The 18,383-nt window shown below is 38.3% G+C and overlaps 1 protein-coding gene across 2 annotated transcripts in view; it reads right to left on the reverse strand.

Moving 5' to 3' along the window:
- The window catches only part of RFX3 (regulatory factor X3), a 254,481-nt gene extending 237,235 nt beyond the window's left edge, over positions 1-17,246 (reverse strand). The window contains exon 1 of one of the 2 annotated variants that reach the window (XM_048850512.2): positions 16,749-17,246. The gene's annotated coding sequence lies outside the window, so the exon portion shown is untranslated. The remainder of the gene's footprint in view (positions 1-16,748) is intronic. The other variant, XM_048850510.2, reaches the window with a different exon arrangement.
- Between the last annotated feature and the right edge of the window lie 1,137 nt (positions 17,247-18,383).

Below are 18,383 nucleotides of genomic sequence, written 5' to 3' on the forward strand. Positions count from 1 at the left end.
TAACAATTAAAATAAAATTAGTAATTAGATATTTAAGACCACATTCCCTTAGATTTTTCCTTTTTATAGCCTACAAAATTAGTAATCAGGTATCTGGTTACTTTGGCAAAAGCATCTTGAAAGAGTTACCGTATGCTCATTTAAAGTCTTGAAGGTGTCTTTAATACTTTGTCCTTTCAGCTGACTACCAAATCTCCTTTAAAAAATTTAGCACTTCCTCTTCCATTTCATGGATTAGAAGCCACACAAGTTGAAAAGCATAATAATTCTAAAAGTAAATAATCATGGACTATTCTACAGTTATCTCAAAATGAAATCAATTAATATAATTTCTATTTGAAAAACTGCTTTAATTCAAATGGAACAGCACTAATAAAGCAGAGAAAATTAGAACCCCTGAAGGATTAAGATTGATAACACCGGACGAGGAACTTCTTAGCAAAGGTGCAAGGGATAACTAACGTTTCATCATGCCATTGTTTATCATACTGCTTTTTTTAATATTCAAGTTAAGGCCAAATCCAATGGGAGTAGTTTTCAAGAAAGATTTATCCATAGGGGATTTATCTGATTAAGAACAAGTGACAAAAGCATACTCCCATAGGAAAATTATTACAAATGTCATTTCATATTCACTAACACAACCTAGACTACCATAACATCAAGATACCTTTGAGCTTCCAATCTTTTATATCTTTTTCTAAAGAAATGATTGCTTCAATTAATTAAGCTTCTTTTTAGACACATTTGTGCTCAGAATTCCCTTATTCCCAGTTAGGTTGAAGAAAACAAAAATCAACACTGGCCTCACAGCATTTTCTAAAATAATTTAAATTAAAAATATACAGAAAATGATTATACACAAAAAGAAACATAACTTTAGTCACATCTTGACTCTATCACCCTACTCAAACCTCCCCCCACCACTACCACCACTTTAAGATAAATACTAAACATATTAGTGCGTAACTGCCTACATTGCTTTTAGTTGCTATGCAGTGAAGTGTATTCAGTTCATAGAGGATGCATTCTCCTGGTTGACTTTTTTCAGTTAACTGTGCTGCAACAACTTAAAAGATACTGGCCTGGGCAAGCCTCAACTTGTACAGATGTCAATACTGTGTTTTTGTTCCACAAGCGTGACCTACAGGAACAACAGTTTCCATTTGTATTTCTTAATGACATACGATTTATAAAGTCTTCTATGTTATTAAATCTTCTGTATCTAACCATACCCTTCCCCAGAAAAGCAGAGGCTTGTGGATACATACAGAGGCCTGTGGATTCTTTTCACTCACCTTACTAACTATGACATACATCAGCTCCACTAAAAGCATACGAAAATATAAAATCAAGAAAAAAAATAAATGCAACTTCTATAACTGAAACACCAGAATATGCATTCTATTTAGACCGCACACAATATAGTTTGCATAAAATAGGTTAGCCCACTTAATCCTGGAGATCCTCTGCTACGATTTTTATACTAATGTAATATCACAAAGGTGATTCAGATCAAACATAAACACAAATAAAGTAATGAATACACAATAAGACACCATGATGTAAACTTAAAGGGCACCATGGATGGAACGTCCATTGTCTTAAAACAGAAGAGCCACATAAAAATGAACAGAATTTGCAGGATTCAACTAAAGCTGAATGAGACTGAAATTTATGTTATATGTGATTCTATTATTATAGTAGTGGTACTGGGTATTAATTACGACAGAGATTGAATGTCAAGAAATGTATCATCTCAATTATGTCACAGATATGATTCTGTATCTTTTAATCAGTTAAAAAGTGGCATGTGGAAGGTATGTATTAATATCAACGAATGGGGAACATTTTTAACTGAATTTTTCACATTATCTGACAAATCTTGAAATGATTGTTAAATGGACACTGCCAGGTAATTTAGACAATTTTTTTAAATGAGGGCTTAACAAAACGTAATATTAGCTCAAGTCTTCTCATTTAGTGAAAATTGTATTTGAGATTCCCCTACAATCTCTTCAACTTGTAAAAGTACCAGAAAACAAAACTGAATATAAACTGACCAGTCTAATTATATTCTCCAATAAGATATATAAAGAGTAAACCAACGAAAAAGTAAAATAGATTTTTAAAACTGGAAACTAGTAAAATAAGATATTTTACATTTTAACTATCTAAGAAGTTATTAGTAACAAAGATAACTTTTTAAAATAGGAAACAGGTCACCTCATTCAAATAACTGGTCTACTTTAAAAGTGATGTTATTACACTGCCCATGATTTTTTTAAGCTAACAGTGTCCCTCTAAATTACAGTAAATATACAACTACCTTAAATATTATGAATACTGCTATATACTTTCACACAGTGATATTTTACTTGTCTTTCAGTTATTTTGTTCAAATGTCTTGTCTGGTTCAATAAGCTTCATAACACTCCAATTCTGACATACATTTTAATCTGTTTCTAACATGTATAAACCCTAATGTGCATTAAAAGAAAAAAAAATCAGACATACAGCCTCACTGGGCTAAGATGTTCCTAAAGCTAGAAACAGAGAATAATGGGACCTTGAGAAAAGAGACAGTCATCTTGTTACAGTACTCGATCATTTAGGACAAGTTTTACTGTGCATTTCGTTGTTCAGTCTGACTGGTAAAACTATATAAAAGGCATTACTGCAAAGCACCTTAGTAAGTCATATGTGCCTTTCTACTGAACTACCAGGATTTGATGGAGGCAAGTTGAAGTCAGTTTTGAATGTAACTAAAATGTAGGTTCTGTATAATGTATTTACTTGTTCATGCCTTGATCATTCAATTAGATTCAAGCAACAAAGAAACATCTGCCTTTGAATACAATAGATTAGCTCCTAATATAGTCTTGATTATTAAAACACTATTTATCACAATTGGTGATATGTACAACATGAGTCTGTGCATCCCTCGAGCAGTTCTGATTATGAGTAAAAGAGCAACGTTAATTTTGCTGAGGACTTCAGGCTTCTGAGAATGGGCTTCACCTACATTGATTTGACCCAGCCAAAGGAATAGGCCATGAAAATGTCTTCAATCCCTGGAGGCAATTAATCACATAATATGAAGCTGGTCTCAGCGATGATGTAGAGTCACCACATAAACACTTCCTCAGAGGCTATTTTTTTCCCTTGATAAAATTCCACATCATTCCCCCTTTGCCTTGTATTTGCAACTGTATAAAGTGCAGTACAATGCACAACCCTACAGCCTATAGCCCACACAGTTTTTGTGAAGTTAGGGTGACCATATTTCCCTATGCTGAATATGGGACACCAGGTAAAATTACTCATATTCAAGCAAGTTCAATGGCAATCAATCAGAACTATGCAGTATAAATGTTCACAACCCTACAGCCTATAGCCCACACAATTTTTCTAAAGTTGGAAACTCCACTTTAAAGCAGCTATTTGCATGTCCTCAAGAAATATGTCATCTACACCATTCTCCCTTTTGCAACACAATCCAACTCTTAGTGAAGTTAATGAAAGTCTAACCCACACAAGGAAAAATATTTTCACAATTATCCCCATGACAGAAAAGTCACAAATCTTCAAGTTCTCAGTTAGGCACCTTCTCATAGAATATCAGGGTTGGAAGGGACCTCAGGAGGTCATCTAGTCCAATCCCCTGCTCAAAGCAGGACCAATCCCCAATTTTTGCCCCATATCCCTAAATGGTCCCTTCAAGGATTGAACTCACAACCCTGGGTTTAGCAGGCTCAAACCACTGAGCTATCCCTCCCCCCTACTTGTTAAGATTTTATTGTTCTCTACTTGTTAAGATTTTATTTACAAGTCATGGGGCAACTAGCTAAATATGGAATTTTGCTCAGCTTCAATCAACCTCTCCCAAACAAGATTCTACATACAAGGGGATCTCTGTCCCTGAGACATTAATTTTAAATGCCGAGAAGAAAGCAGTGAAACTTGCGTTGGCTATGTTTTTCATTAAAGGGACACTATCTTGTTCAAAATTGTATTGTAAAAACTAAAATTTCTTTATCCGTTATTTGGAAAGCCTTTGGTTTAGAATTTTCAAACCAGTTTCTACATGACTTAGGAGCACACATTCCACTGGAAGTCAATGGGATTTATGCTGCTAAAGCACTTTTGAAAATCCAACCCATTATCATTAAAGTTGAAGAAGTTATAAAAACACAAAAAAGTACTTTGCATTTACTGCTTTTCATCCTAAAATTCTTTGTTACAAAAGCAAGTTTTACTCTCGCTGTTTACAAATGAGGAAAATTGAGGCACAATGAAGTACTGGCAGTCAAAGTTACCTAACTTTCATACCCTAATCACTAAGCCAACACTACTGGTTAGCTTCACTCTGGTTTATAGTAAGCTTCTAGTCAATTTCACATTCAGTTTCTGGGTTGCTGTTTCTTTTAGTATTTTAAGAAGTTTAATGGAAAATCTTATGTTGACCTTAGGTTTGTCTTGGCTGTGTCCCTTCAGCCATTGCAGTGAAAACGTAGTACTCTGAATTACGGATCTGGAAAGCAAGACTACCTAGAATACCACATCATTGGGAAGCTAAGTTTTTCTTTCCCAGGATATTCAGACCAAGCATTTTTTTCCTCCTACTTATACCCCCCTTGAAGAACCCTAAAGAATCCTCTCTCTCTCCCTAGTGTATGCTTTTTCATATTGCTGCTATTTTTGTCATCTCCGGACTCCACTGAAAATAAAATCCCGTACCTCGAGGGGTCTCCTAGTAAAGTATTTTACAAATAAACACACATACAGTTTCCAGTCTGTGGTCAAAGGGATTACAAAGTTCAAAGTATAAAATGTCTGAATAAAAATAACTAGTAATACACTGCATGGGAGGGGGGGGCGGGACATTTAAACAGTATTTTTCTATACTCAAGGAGAGATTATGCATTGTACAGCCATCCCGCTTCTTTGTAACACAAAACACCTGTTCTGTGTGGCAAACTCCAGCTGCTGTCCCCTCTCTTATTCACTTACACTGATAAGTCAAGTTTTAAATGTAGTAATAAGGAATTAAAACAGAAGCCTTGGCCAGCAACAGGAAAAAACTTGCTGTAAAACTGAGCACTGGTGGTCAACAGATTACTGTCTGAGGGTCCATGGAGACCTGGTTAGTCACATGACACTACTTCTACTTCTTGTTTCTAGCTGCTAAATTTCATTAAAACAAGTTAAAAACACAGTAAATCTGTTTCTAATGCAGAACCCCATTGTACAAACTAATTAGGAACTGAGAGGTTCATAAAATTCAACACCTCAAAATTACAGTAAGTACAATGCGTAAATTGTGGTACGATGCACTGCATCCCTTCCTTCTTGTCCCTCAAACCACTGCAGAGATTTCTAATGCACTGAAGGCATGCGAATGTGAAGGGACATTTACTTGTTGTTCATCAACATAATTTTCATTACATGGGTTTTTCCCCCTCACTTTAAGAAAAATGGTTCATATAACCGGTTGTTTATAAGACTGGTGTTCATAAAATTGAGGTTCTATTGTAATTAGTGCAATTGTGTATGTGAAAACTATGTGCCACAGTGATGTTATATGATCATAAATGGGAGGGAAGGTGTTCTTTACACTTGTTAATAGGAGGTGAGGCACTCCGTAACATAACATTTGTATTAAACTATGGTTTCCAATATGAAAAAGTCTGAGAAACCCTGGGGAATCCATCTGATTTAGAAGTTGACAGTCAATTACATAGAAGCAACTAATACAATATTTGTATTATTTAATAATCAAGTGCTGTTTGTACCCTGATAGACGGTTGTTAGCCCCATGGAAATATTTGTTATATGTTTCTTATATTCTTCAGGAAATTTATGCACCTTGGTGATCTTTACAACTCGATACACAGTTCTGTGTACTCTCAAACTGAACAGTTACTTTGGGTTTGTTGCAGGTCTATTACTTACTATTCTATCAGGTTAAATCTTACAAACGCAGTATAGTAGGAGAACATAGGCAGCTTTTGTATCAGTGCATAAGAAATATATGATACAATGACTAATCCATGTAGAGCAAATGTACAAATAAAAATGAAAATATTAGTTTACGAAGAGTGGGAAGCGGAAAGCAAGGTTATACATAATATTAAGTCACATCTGGTCCAGATTGTTCACTCTATAGAGTTGACACAGCTGATTAAACTGAAGGTTTTATATATAATCAACTAGCCCCTCAACCTTTTCCATTCTTCCTACAATTGTCCAATGTGCCTTCAAGTCTACATTAAAGGAATTCTGTTCCCAGCTGCTAATGTCCTTGGCCAGCTTATATAACCTGCTGGCCTCCTTACTGATGTACAAGGTACTTATGTCATGCACATAAAGACACTGCAAATCCTGCAGCTCCTCAGATCACAATTGGCTTTTGGGTATCCTTCACTCTATGATAGACAACCACAAAGCAACTGCCTAGCTGTCAAAACCCTCTTGTGCTTATCTCCCTCCCTGTGACAATATTATAGAACCAGATTTTTTAAATCATAATATGAACACCATAAAACAAATATTATTTATGACTTGATCTGACTAGACTAAACTAACTCTCTGCATTCAAGCGATGATCCAATGTTACATTCGTCCCAGGAGATGTGAAGTTTACACTCTTCCAGAAACTAAAAAGCTTCTAATTTGCTACACCATTTTTTATGAGAAGTAACAAATATGTGGGGTACGGAGAGTAGGGGGAAGCGGATTGAGGTTGCAGTCCTAAAACCTGTGGTTTGCCCTATACTAATTACGCTGAGGCCTAATGCCTCCCAGCTCTCACCTCCATATTAACATGGCTCTAACACAGCAAAGCTACCATGAGTTTGTCAGGTGGTTTTGACTCCTAGAACCTTCTTGTTGGGGAAAGAGGGTTCAGAGCATTTAGAGAGAAACAACAGCATACGTTATTCTGATATAGTCTGTATTCACTCCAGCAGGGAACGACCAAGAGGTTGAGAGGAGACAATGCCATGGAGAATGTCTGCCTCAACCCCTTCACACCTGACTGATCCTGAAACCACAAAGCACGCACAGCAGGATTTCTACAGAATCAGGAATTGACATTGTGAAGGAGACATTCCTCAGTTGCATGCCCCCTCCGCTATTTTTAATCCAACAAGATTTTAACCCCTCCATCCAAAAAGCAGAAGGGATGTTTTGGGTCAAGGGATAAGATCCATTCCCTTGACCCAAAGAACATATAAACAGAAAGTTTTTAAAGAATCATCCTTAAGCAGAAGGAAAAGTTACCACACTATTAATTTTACTTGTAAACCAAGTCTAAAATTTAACTGTCAGATGATTTTGCATTTTCTTCATATAACTGAACTTAGTATATTGCAATAAAGTGAATCTATAAAATTATTTAACCAGTTAGCACACAACTTGTAGCTCAACTGAAATGGTTTGATGTAAAGTGAACCCGTTCAGGTTGGACTGAAACAAGTTACTAAATAAAAAGCAAAAAGCATTCCCTTTCAGTAATGGTTGAATTGGTAGTGTGACCTTAAAGTGCCTAGTGCCTGGTTAGCTAATGTATGCCAACTTGATCTTCTATATAACACTTAATATGGTAAACCAGCTATTACATAGGTGGTCAAATTGACCCTCTTTAACCATCACTAAAACAAACCTGAATACAATCATGACTTCTGACAGGAATAATCTGAACACATGAAAGTGTTCATTTAATTTTGTAAACAGGTGTAATATGCTTTCCGGGACTATGGAGATTTGACTGAAGGATGACACAAACTTTTCCCTTTTGATATATATGTCACTAATGTGCATGGCTCATATTACAAGAGATGCATAATAGAATTCTTTCAGTTTCAGAGTAGCAGCCGTGTTAGTCTGTATTCGCAAAAAGAAAAGGAGTACTTGTGGCACCTTAGAGACTAACAAATTTATTTGAGCATAAGCTTTCATGAGCTACAGCTCACTTCATCGGATGCATTCAGTGGAAAATACAGAGGGGAGATTTATATACATAGAGAACATGAAACAATGGGTGTTACCATACGCACTGTAACAAGAGAGTGATCACTTAAGGTGAGCTATTACCAGCAGGAGAGCGGGGGGGGGGGGGGAGGAGAACCTTTTGTAGTGATAATCAAGGTGGGCCATTTCCAGCAGTTGACAAGAACCTCTGAGGAACAGTAGGGGGTGGACGGAATAAACATGGGGAAATAGTTTTACTTTGTGTAATGACCCATCCACTCCCAGTCTCTATTCAAGCCTAAGTTAATTGTATCCAGTTTGCAAATTAATTCCAATTCAGCAGTCTCTCGTTGGAGTCTATTTCTGAAGTTTTTTTGTTGAAGAATTGCGACTTTTAGGTCTGTAATCGAGTGACCAAAGAGCCTGAAGTGTTCTCCAACTGGTTTTTGAATGTTATAATTCTTGACGTCTGATTTGTGTCCATTTATTCTTTTACGTAGAAAAGAATTTTGACCAGTTGGTCCAGTTTGACCAATGTACATGGCAGAGGGGCATTGCTGGCACATGATGGCATATATCACATTGGTAGATGTGCAGGTGAACGTAAAAGAATAAATCTCCCATTGACTTCAATGGGGGCAGAATTTCACTTCTTAAGTTTCATCCAAAACAAAAGAAATGTACCTACTGTGTTCTCTTTGCTTCATTTTACCAATATATTCATCAATTCCTCTGGTGACAGGAAGACACTCAACAAAACACAAAACAAATGTAAACTGCCTTAACCCTGGAAACTGCACACCTTGTTTACGAGCCAGGAGAAGAAAGTGTTCTGTTAACCATTATCTAATACCATATGTGAGGTATTAGCTAACCCCAGATGACACTCCTCCAACCTGAGTTTCCCCAATCACTCCCCACATCTTGCTTGCATTGTTATTGTTGGATGCTTTCAAGTGTTTTTAACTGGGCCCTGACAGTCACTGGTCAAATGTATGAACTGACCCAATCTCTGTGACCTTACATGATCTTTCGATGAATTTCATATGTGGCATTATATTCTGTCTAAGAGGGCTTGAAATATACACTTGCCAGGGGGAAGTGGGAAACTTTCACTAAGGAGCATGGTGGTAGTGGTAGTTGGAATGTGGGGCTGGAAGGCATTAAATCATCGATTTCTGCAGAATTTAAACGTTCATGAAGTTTCTGGCCCTTGCAAATGTGAACCTAGTGTAAATCAATGTACTGCTCCCTTTCTACAATATCTCTGCTTCTGCCCATACCACAGGTTTGCAAAGCAGCAACAGAGTGAATTAACAGGACTGGTCAGATTTACATCTGTCATTCAGAATTTTGCAGAGACCCTACTATGACAAATCAGCCAGGAGGCTCAAGAAGAGGGAGAAAACACAAAAAGCTCCTTTATCATTCCAGTTGTTAAAGGGGAGGTGGAGCTTTAAGTTTATATGACACCTCCTTGCCAGAGGCTGATATGAAAGCACACCCATGTAGCAATCCCAGCATCTACCCCCTTCCCAGCAGATGAATTTCTTGCTAGGGTATTGCCCAGGGATCTTGCTAATCTTGTCTCACCCTCATTTACCTCTAGCTAGTAGATTTAGTCCTTTGGTTAGCAGGTGACTGATAAAATTTTCAAGACCTGTTCATCTAAGACTTGCACTTTCATCTTGAATTATTTTGGTCTTCAACTCTTAGTGATGCAGAATGTGAACTGAGCAGGAAGTAACTTAGATAATATTGTAAATTATGACAAATAAAATTAAACCCAACATTTCTAACTGTGCTCATGTGGCCATCCTCCATTTAACCTAGCGTGTTTGCTAATGATATGTCACTGACCATGCTGAAGGCCAGTATATCAAATTTTCAATGCTGGTTATCAACCCACTTGTAAGTAAAATATCTTCAATTGGCCACTGAGCATTCAACACAATCACAACAAAGAAAAATAAAATCTCAGGTAAATATTCTTAAAAAATCGGTACTGACTTAACTGAAGGAACATTCCAGAACATGAACTGAAGATTCAGCTTATGAAGTGAATTAACTTGTTCAAACTAAAAACGTATTTTAAAAAATTTACCTCCACTGAAATTTCTACATATTAATTTTAAATTCTAAAAGTTAAAAAAGCCAATCCCCCAGCCTGGCCCAAATTATTGCATTATTCACTATTTATAAAAAATACAACTCAGAAATCAGATAAACGAACAGTAGGGCTTTAGCTGAAGTACAGTGAATTGGGCAAATGGCACCTTTTAGAGAAGTGCTAATTTGTATCCTATATTTTGCACTTCTACACTGTTGCCTTGAATAGTGTGTGTTTCATTGTTTAGAAATTGCCTTTGACATGATAAATAAGGAGAAATGCAGCTAACTTTGTTACATTGAGGTAACAAAGCAGAAGAGGGAAGCCACTTGCTTCGGGGGTACATAGCAAGCAAGACCCACTGTTGTTATTTATTTGTATCGGGGTAGTGCCCAAAAGCCCAATCAGGCACTATAAACACAGGAAGACATGGCCTACCCTGAAGAGTTTACAATCTAATTTGAGACAAGGCACAAGTGACAGTAACAGTAAGAGGGTACAAGAGAATGATAGTAGATTACATAGTTACACATGGTAGCGTTGTGTACAATGTGATGATTGCATTACATGTACATTCAAAGACAGTGGAACTAAGGAAGCAGCCTCCAATGTATTGGGTTTATTAATAATAGGAAGCAAGCTTTAAAAATACTGCTAAACAGGTTTTTCCCAGTCATTAACAAGTGAGGCAGAAGTTACCAAAATATAAGTGAATATAGTGGGTCAAATTCAGAGATTAGTGTATAATGTTCAGCACTAGCTTAGAACAGTGATGAATCTAGCTAGATAAAGATTATATGTAAACTACTATAAGTTTAAGAATTCTAAATTGGTATAACATACACTTTTCTGGCTCCCTCACATCCACGTTGCACCAGTTTAGACCCCCTCACCAACATGCAACTTACAAACACATCTAATACTTCATTTCTGAATTTGGCCCACTGATTCTGAGCATGTGTAATTCACACAGAGTGGCCAGAAGACAGGAGAAGAGCAAAAAAAAGCAACTAACAGAAAGGAGTAAGAACATGTGAGTTAAAGCAGAATACATCTTTTTGTGGCTCCTCCGAGCATGACAATTCCACTGAATTAGACACCCTTACTTACACCCATCTACTGGTGTGTGTGAGTGTAAGTTTAGCAGAGTTAAAGTTTCACCACTTTACACATCTCCTCAAGAAGGCTCAATATGTGCTACAAACACTACATTATTAGATCCTATATACAAAAAAAATTCCGAAGACTTTATTAAGCTACACAAGTGGTAAAAAAAAACTGCATTCCACAATTTTGCTATTGGTATGAAAAGCAAAGATACTGTAAAAAAAATTTAAAAGGTATTTTGCCATTTTTACTATAACTGTATACTTAATTTTAGTCATGCAAAAACTCTGTGTTTTGCTATGAAACTCGTAAAAAAAGAAATCCTAATTTGTCAGTCATACATACCCACAATAATTTATAAAAGAACCTGGCTGTTATCTTTAATATGAAGAGGCTACTGCCTCTCTATTACCCCATCAGTCCCAATAATTAGGGGGATAAAATACATACAAGCATTCCAGTCCACTAGATTCTTGTACTCTCTTTGCTACTTATGAGAGAATAATCAGTTCTATCTGCTTTGACCCCAGTTTCTTCCAGCAAGACTTGCAGCAAGGAATAAAACAACCGACCAACAAAAATGCAAGGTAATATATGTTCCAAAACAAAACTCAGCTGTAAAATAATTAACAACCCAAATAAAATATGAGTAATAGTTAAAACTGAAATAGTAGTACATTAAAGCACACTAAAAATGTGAGAATTTCCTAAGTCAAATCATTAATTCAGCTATTGAGATTAGCAGTGATATACCTAAATAAGAGTAAATGTAAAGATATAAAGCAAATATATAAAAGTGGAAACTACATCTGCTATACAAGCACCGCTAATAAATATATACTTATGTTTTAAATTTTAAGTAAACTGTGACTGTATACTGCGTAAATACATATTTGTTATGGAACAGTCTATTATTTTAAAATCTTTACTTTAAGCATTTAGAGAAAAAACATCTTGTTATATGGAGATGCATAGAATAAAGACAGAAAAATCTTGATCTTAAAATAAGAATTGAAAAATATAAATGTTATAGTTTAATATATGTATTTGAATAAATCGGTGCTTTTTAGCTTTTTTTCTTATTGTGTTTGAAATAGCATAGCACCCTCTGGTGCATCTGATAGAGGAAATGTAACAGATTAAGAATAGGCACCAGTCATTGTTCTCAACACTGGTGCAGAAAGTAAAAAACTAAAAAGCTCTAGTTCTCATACCCAATTCTTTCTTTTTCCAAATGTTTAAAGTTAAGAATATTTTAACTTGTAACAGTTAATATTAAATACAATGAAAAGAATAAAGATGTCCCACAGATCAAGAGAAACTGTAAATAAAAGATGGAAGCTTAAAATGTATTTAATGTTCCTACTTATAGTTCACTGGTATAAAAATTAAGTCATAACAATTCAGATTTTAAAAAGCCACAGGTCAGTTATCTAGCAAAACAAGTTTTTACTTCAAGCTGCAATTTGCTACTTGTCTTGCAAGCCAGCTATTAGGATTATTCCACCTACTTGTATTCAAAAGCTGCTAACTTATATCGCTTAATAATGCTTTCCTTTCCCCCCTTTAAAAGTTTGATAAGCGGATTATCCAAAAATGTAATATATGAATGTGTTATGAGGAGCCATTTAAGACTCTGATAAACTATACCACATATTATAATGTACCCAGTCACTGGGAAAATAATTACCTATAAAAGAGCAGATTTTGCTAATGACAAAAGCAGAAGATGCCACCTGCTTTAGACAGGACTTTGTGAGCCACTGGAAGTCCCAGCACAATGCACTAGAAATGAAAGTGACACCTGTTTAAAGCAGCCATCTGTCCCTAACAAGCTAAATTTAGTCAGATCAGTCCATCCACTTAATCTTACATTTCCAAAATGTGTGTGTACATTGAACTTGCAAGCAAAGAAAAACTACAACCATGTTAACACCACCTTTATTAAAGACATATAAATAATGCCAAACTTAGAACTGGTGGGAAAAATATGCCCTTTTAAACATGCAGATTTTTGAAAGTCTATTTACTAAGAAGAGGCTGAAAAATTAATAGTTTAATTCATTATTTAAAAACACACTTCTTGGCATTCTAATTAGAGTCTATATTCATCTGACATGGAACTTGATTTAAAACAAGCTCTCTACCTCTATAATAACTTTGACAGTTTGCTTTTATTTTCTGTATATTTGTGTTGCATTCACAACCTGTAATCTCAATTCAAAACAAACTTTAAAAAAATAAACAGAATATATTTTATATGTTGAAAAAGCCTGTTCCCTTGTTAATATCACACATGTCAATGTCTGCTGCTGGTCGGCCTCCTTTGTGGTTTGCATAAGAATCATCACTCAATTTTGACTATGAAAAGGCAATACAGTAATTTAATGACAGAAGAGGTGGGAAAAAAAACCTGAAAATCAGTAACGCTCACTAGGCCACAAAGCAACCACTATGATTAAACTGTACAACATTTTAGATTCCTTAACCATATTAAGCATACCTGGTTCTGTTCCAGGTAAGGACAAAGAAAAATATGTCATCCTTCCCTTTCAGTGTGAAGTTTATTAAGTTAAAAGAAATAGTAACATTTTTATTTCTGAGAACTGTATTGTTATAACTAACAAACTGCTAAATTTAGGAAGAGAAGAAAATATACAGTAGTAATGAAACAAGGCCCAGTTATCCTATGAGATGAAGAAAACAAATGATTCTAAACCACATAAAAATGGCAGGTCATGGACTCCTATTTTATTTCTTTTGAATATATCGCCAAAAAAAATCTGTCTTCTCCAGCCCAATGCAAGTTAGCTAACACACCAGAGCACAGAACTCACAAAGACTCAATGAAGCCATGTGCAAGTGCATTAAAATGCATTTTTAATCACACTTGTTCAGCTATGTACTCTAAACCACAAACACGTGAATAAAAATCACAAACCACTTTATTATCAAAAGGCTGTCTGACATCGCAAACATCTGGTATTCTGATAGTTGAGGACACTGGGGAATCAAAATGCATAATGAAGATCCCATCTATGAAACATTAAAACGTTAAGGTGGGAACAAATTGTTAATGCTGCTTTTCTTTGTAAAAGTCTATGGTGCTAGCTGATGTGACATGGCACTATTTTTAATTACCTCATGCAACAGCTCCTTTAAAGTAAATGTGGTGAGTAATACTAAAAACTTTTTGTGGTACAACACAACACACTTTTTAAAATACAGTCTTTTAAAAAAGAACCTACTGTACCCCTTTCCCCCCATCAAAAAATAAAGCTTTCTGCTTCCACAGCCAGCTCACTTTTCTTTGCTAATTTAGGCTTTGATCCTGAAAGCTGCTCTACCCATGCAGATCTCTAGACCCATCCAGAACTCCATCATCAGTGGGGCTCTTTGCTGGTGTAGGGAGTCCAACCCACACTGTGCAGCTTGCAGAATTGGGGCATTACCTTATAAGCAACATTAGACGTGTGGAATGAATTAACAAATAATGAATCACAAAGTAAACTCCCTAACAAAAACTAATAATTGTTATATTCTAGAAATTAATTCACTAAGACTTCTATGTAACAACTCTACTAGATAACATACTGAACATACAGTGATGAACTGACTTCTTTGATATCAGTAATTTTTAATGTATTTGGAACTCATCTGATCACAGGACCTATGCTAGGAGAAAGGAAAATAAGTCATTCTTCCTTTTCAATATAAAGTATATTAAGTTAAAAGAAAATAACATTTGTATTACTGATGATTGTTTTATTGTTCAGGATGAAAACTTTGACAAGACCACAAATGAGAATTTTGAGACCTTCGGTGGTTCATTGAAATGTATCATTTCAGTTACACGGACTGCATATGAAAACATACTTAGAAAGTAAAACTGCAAGAGACATAATAAGCCTTAGTTCAAAAAATAATATAAGTATCACTAATGCATTAATTATCTAACCTCCTCTGCACTTGACAATCCCCAGAATAATTGACACTGTCACATTCTTCAGAGGTTGCTCTGTCAAATAAATCAATATCTTTCTGTTGGCGTTGTTACGAGGAACAAGATTGTAGTCAATGCAGGGCTTAAATGTAAAGGTGGAAAAAAGTATCTTCAAAATTAAAATCAACAAAAATATCTTGTTGTAAAACACTACCATTTTCCTATGAATTACATTAAATACAGGAATGAGGAAATAACACTTTTAAAATCATCTGTATTTTAAAAAAAACTTGTAAATTCTAGAGACCATTTTATTAACTGGGAGTTGATTTGACATCATGGGGTGGTTGGGGGGAGGGGGAAAGAATTGGATATAAAGATGTTAAAGAAATTCCCCATGATACCCCACGGAGGTATCAAATACACACCTTATGTCCAGAAAAACAAGTGAATACATTGATAGTATATGCTGAGAAGGCAAATCCCTAGATCTTAACAATCAAAAAGAAGATGAAATAGACATGCATTTCAAGTTCAGAAGATTCATACATTCTTTATGAACAACTTGACTTAAATTTCAGCTCTCTGCAGAAAAAGACCTACCAAGAAAAATCCTCTAAAACTACAGTAGCTTTGACAAATACAATTGTAAAGCAAGTTTTCTTAATGTTTTCCTCTCTCTTTCATTTATCTGATGTATACAAAGTCTCACATTCATAATGAAAATAACTAAGATTCCCTTCACTGTGGGAAACTTAAGGAAACTGAAATGGATCCTCTATCCCAAACATCACTATATGGAAGATAACACACTGTGGATAAACTACAAACCCAACTAGCACACATGCACTGTATCCAGATTAAATCACAAGTACAAAAACAGCATTAATATATATATATATATATATATATATATATATATATATATATATATTTCCCAGCAGCTGGACAGCAAAGCAAAACTGCTGCTGTCTGTGGTGGTGGTTGGAGGGATTACTGGGTGAATAGAAAAAAAACTTACAGTACAAAAAAATACAGTTTTCCCAAAAACAAACAATTAAACTAATGATGATTAAAGGAGGAAATAATCTGGCCACAGAATTAGGGCTGCACAGAAGAGGGCGGGGGAATGTGTGAGTATCACCAGAAGAGATAAAAAGTTCACAAACATCTAAATCTGAACAGTCTCACAACCCCAGAACAAGGCCCCTGAGAGGGAAGAGGAGAAACATTCCCTGGTTGTTGGTATGCTGCAGAATCCATGCCTGGGTGTTCGCTAAAGCAGGTACCCTCAGACAGGGCTCATCATCACCTCATCTCCTCTCCTCTAACAATTCCCCTCTATTGTAGACGGAGGCCAAGGAGATACCTGTCCACCCCCTCCACAACCGTCCCGCAGACCAGAAGCGTGACTCTCCCCCCCACCCCGCCCGCTTCCTTCCTCCTTCCCTCAGCCAACACCACATTCCCCATCCACCATCAAAGTACAACCAAGGGGGGTGGGACAACCAGCCCGCAGGGAGACACGCGTTACAGCCTCACCCTCTGGCTACATCTCAATCAATGGGGCAGCGCAGCCCGGGGACCCGGAATGCACGGAACAATCATAGTCACCTGGGCTGTGCAGGGCTGTGGTGTTGCTGTTGTTGTTGCTCTTGCTGGTGGCTGTTGTTGTTGTGGGTGATGATGAGGAAGGGGGTGAGGATGGGGGTGAGGAGCAACAGCAGGAGGAGGAGGAGGAGGAGAGGAGCGGTTGTTGTTGATGGGTAACAGTCGCCAGGACTACGGTGACTATGGCGCTTGATTCACAAGGCAACGGTTGCTATAACTCACAAAAGGGAGAGAGCGAGCGAGAGAGGAGGAGGAGGCGGCGGCCCAGCCTGAGAGGCCCGGAAGAGGCGGGGCCACCGCATGACTGACACCCCGTCCCGGCGCCGGTGGGAGGAGACTCGGTTCCCTCACAGGAAGGAGGGGAGCGCACCTGTCTCTCAACTGAACGCGGGGTGGGGTCGGGCTGAGCGCTCCTCCCCTTGGGGCGCGCGCGAGTGGCGTCCCTCCCTTCCCGCAAAGGCGGGTGTTGCTGAGCACAATGTGGTGTCCGCGAGGGGGCGGTTAGCGAGAACAGTTACTCCGCTCGACAGGCGATACTACCGAGCGCCGATTCCCGCCGTGCATGACTAGGGGGCGTGGTCACACCTGGCGCCCGCGTGCACCAACAACGCGGCGACCGGCTCTGCCGTCACTTCCGGCCGTGGGAGAGAGGAGGGGGAGGAGGAAAGTCCCGGATGTGGGCCGGCGAGAGACGTTCTCTGCCAGTCGCTCAGGGCCCCCTAGCCAGGCGCGCCCCGAGGAAGCAGTTGGCGTTGTGGGGCACGGAGGAAGTCCCGCCTCGCGCCCGATTTCCCCCAGCGCCATGAAAACGGCAGCTTGGAGGCGCCATCTTAGAGGGGGGACAGAGGATGGTAGTTTCTCCGCACTCAGCGTCTTGTAACCGCCGCCGCGCGCGCAAAGCCTGTGACTAGCCAATCCCCGGGTGCACGGCCCTCCACTCTCCTTACCCCGCATACACAGACTCTGCTACCTGCCACCACACACAGCCCTTGTATCCACTGTGCAGCCTGCCTACGCGCGCCTCTCACCCCCACGCGAACTCTGGACCCACCCGTAGCCATCCTGCCCTCACCCCGCCCTGCAGCTTGCCCACACCACACACCCCCTCGTCACTCTACACTGACTGTGGTACACCCGTCCCAACTCTCCACACCTATCTCTGGCAACCCGCATACACCAGCCTGCAATCCACATACTCATTGCCAGCCCTGCCCTACAACTCACCTGCACACGCAGATCCCCCACCTCTGCACTTGTCCTGCAATCAACATACACATCCCTTACCCCACTCCCACGTGAATCCCAATGTACACATCCCTGACGCTACACCATCCTTCAGCCGTGCTAGTGCCCCCCCCCCACAGGCACACCTCACCCCTACAGCAGCACTTCTATGTACCTACACCCCAGGCCCTCCCATCCTGCAACCCACAAACCCCACCCTATCCTTGTCCTTTATGGCACCTACCCCAACACGCCCATTCTGTGGCCTGTCTACATCTCTGCAGCCCCTACCTATATCATACCATGTAGCCATCTGTTCAACACCTATATCATCTGCCTTCCACACTCCTTGCAACTCACCTACAACCCCTCTGTACACACCCCTTGTAACTCACCGACAGCCCAAATGCATCC

Source organism: Caretta caretta, chromosome 5, assembly GCF_965140235.1.
Source record: "Caretta caretta isolate rCarCar2 chromosome 5, rCarCar1.hap1, whole genome shotgun sequence".
Classification (NCBI taxonomy): domain Eukaryota; kingdom Metazoa; phylum Chordata; order Testudines; family Cheloniidae; genus Caretta; species Caretta caretta.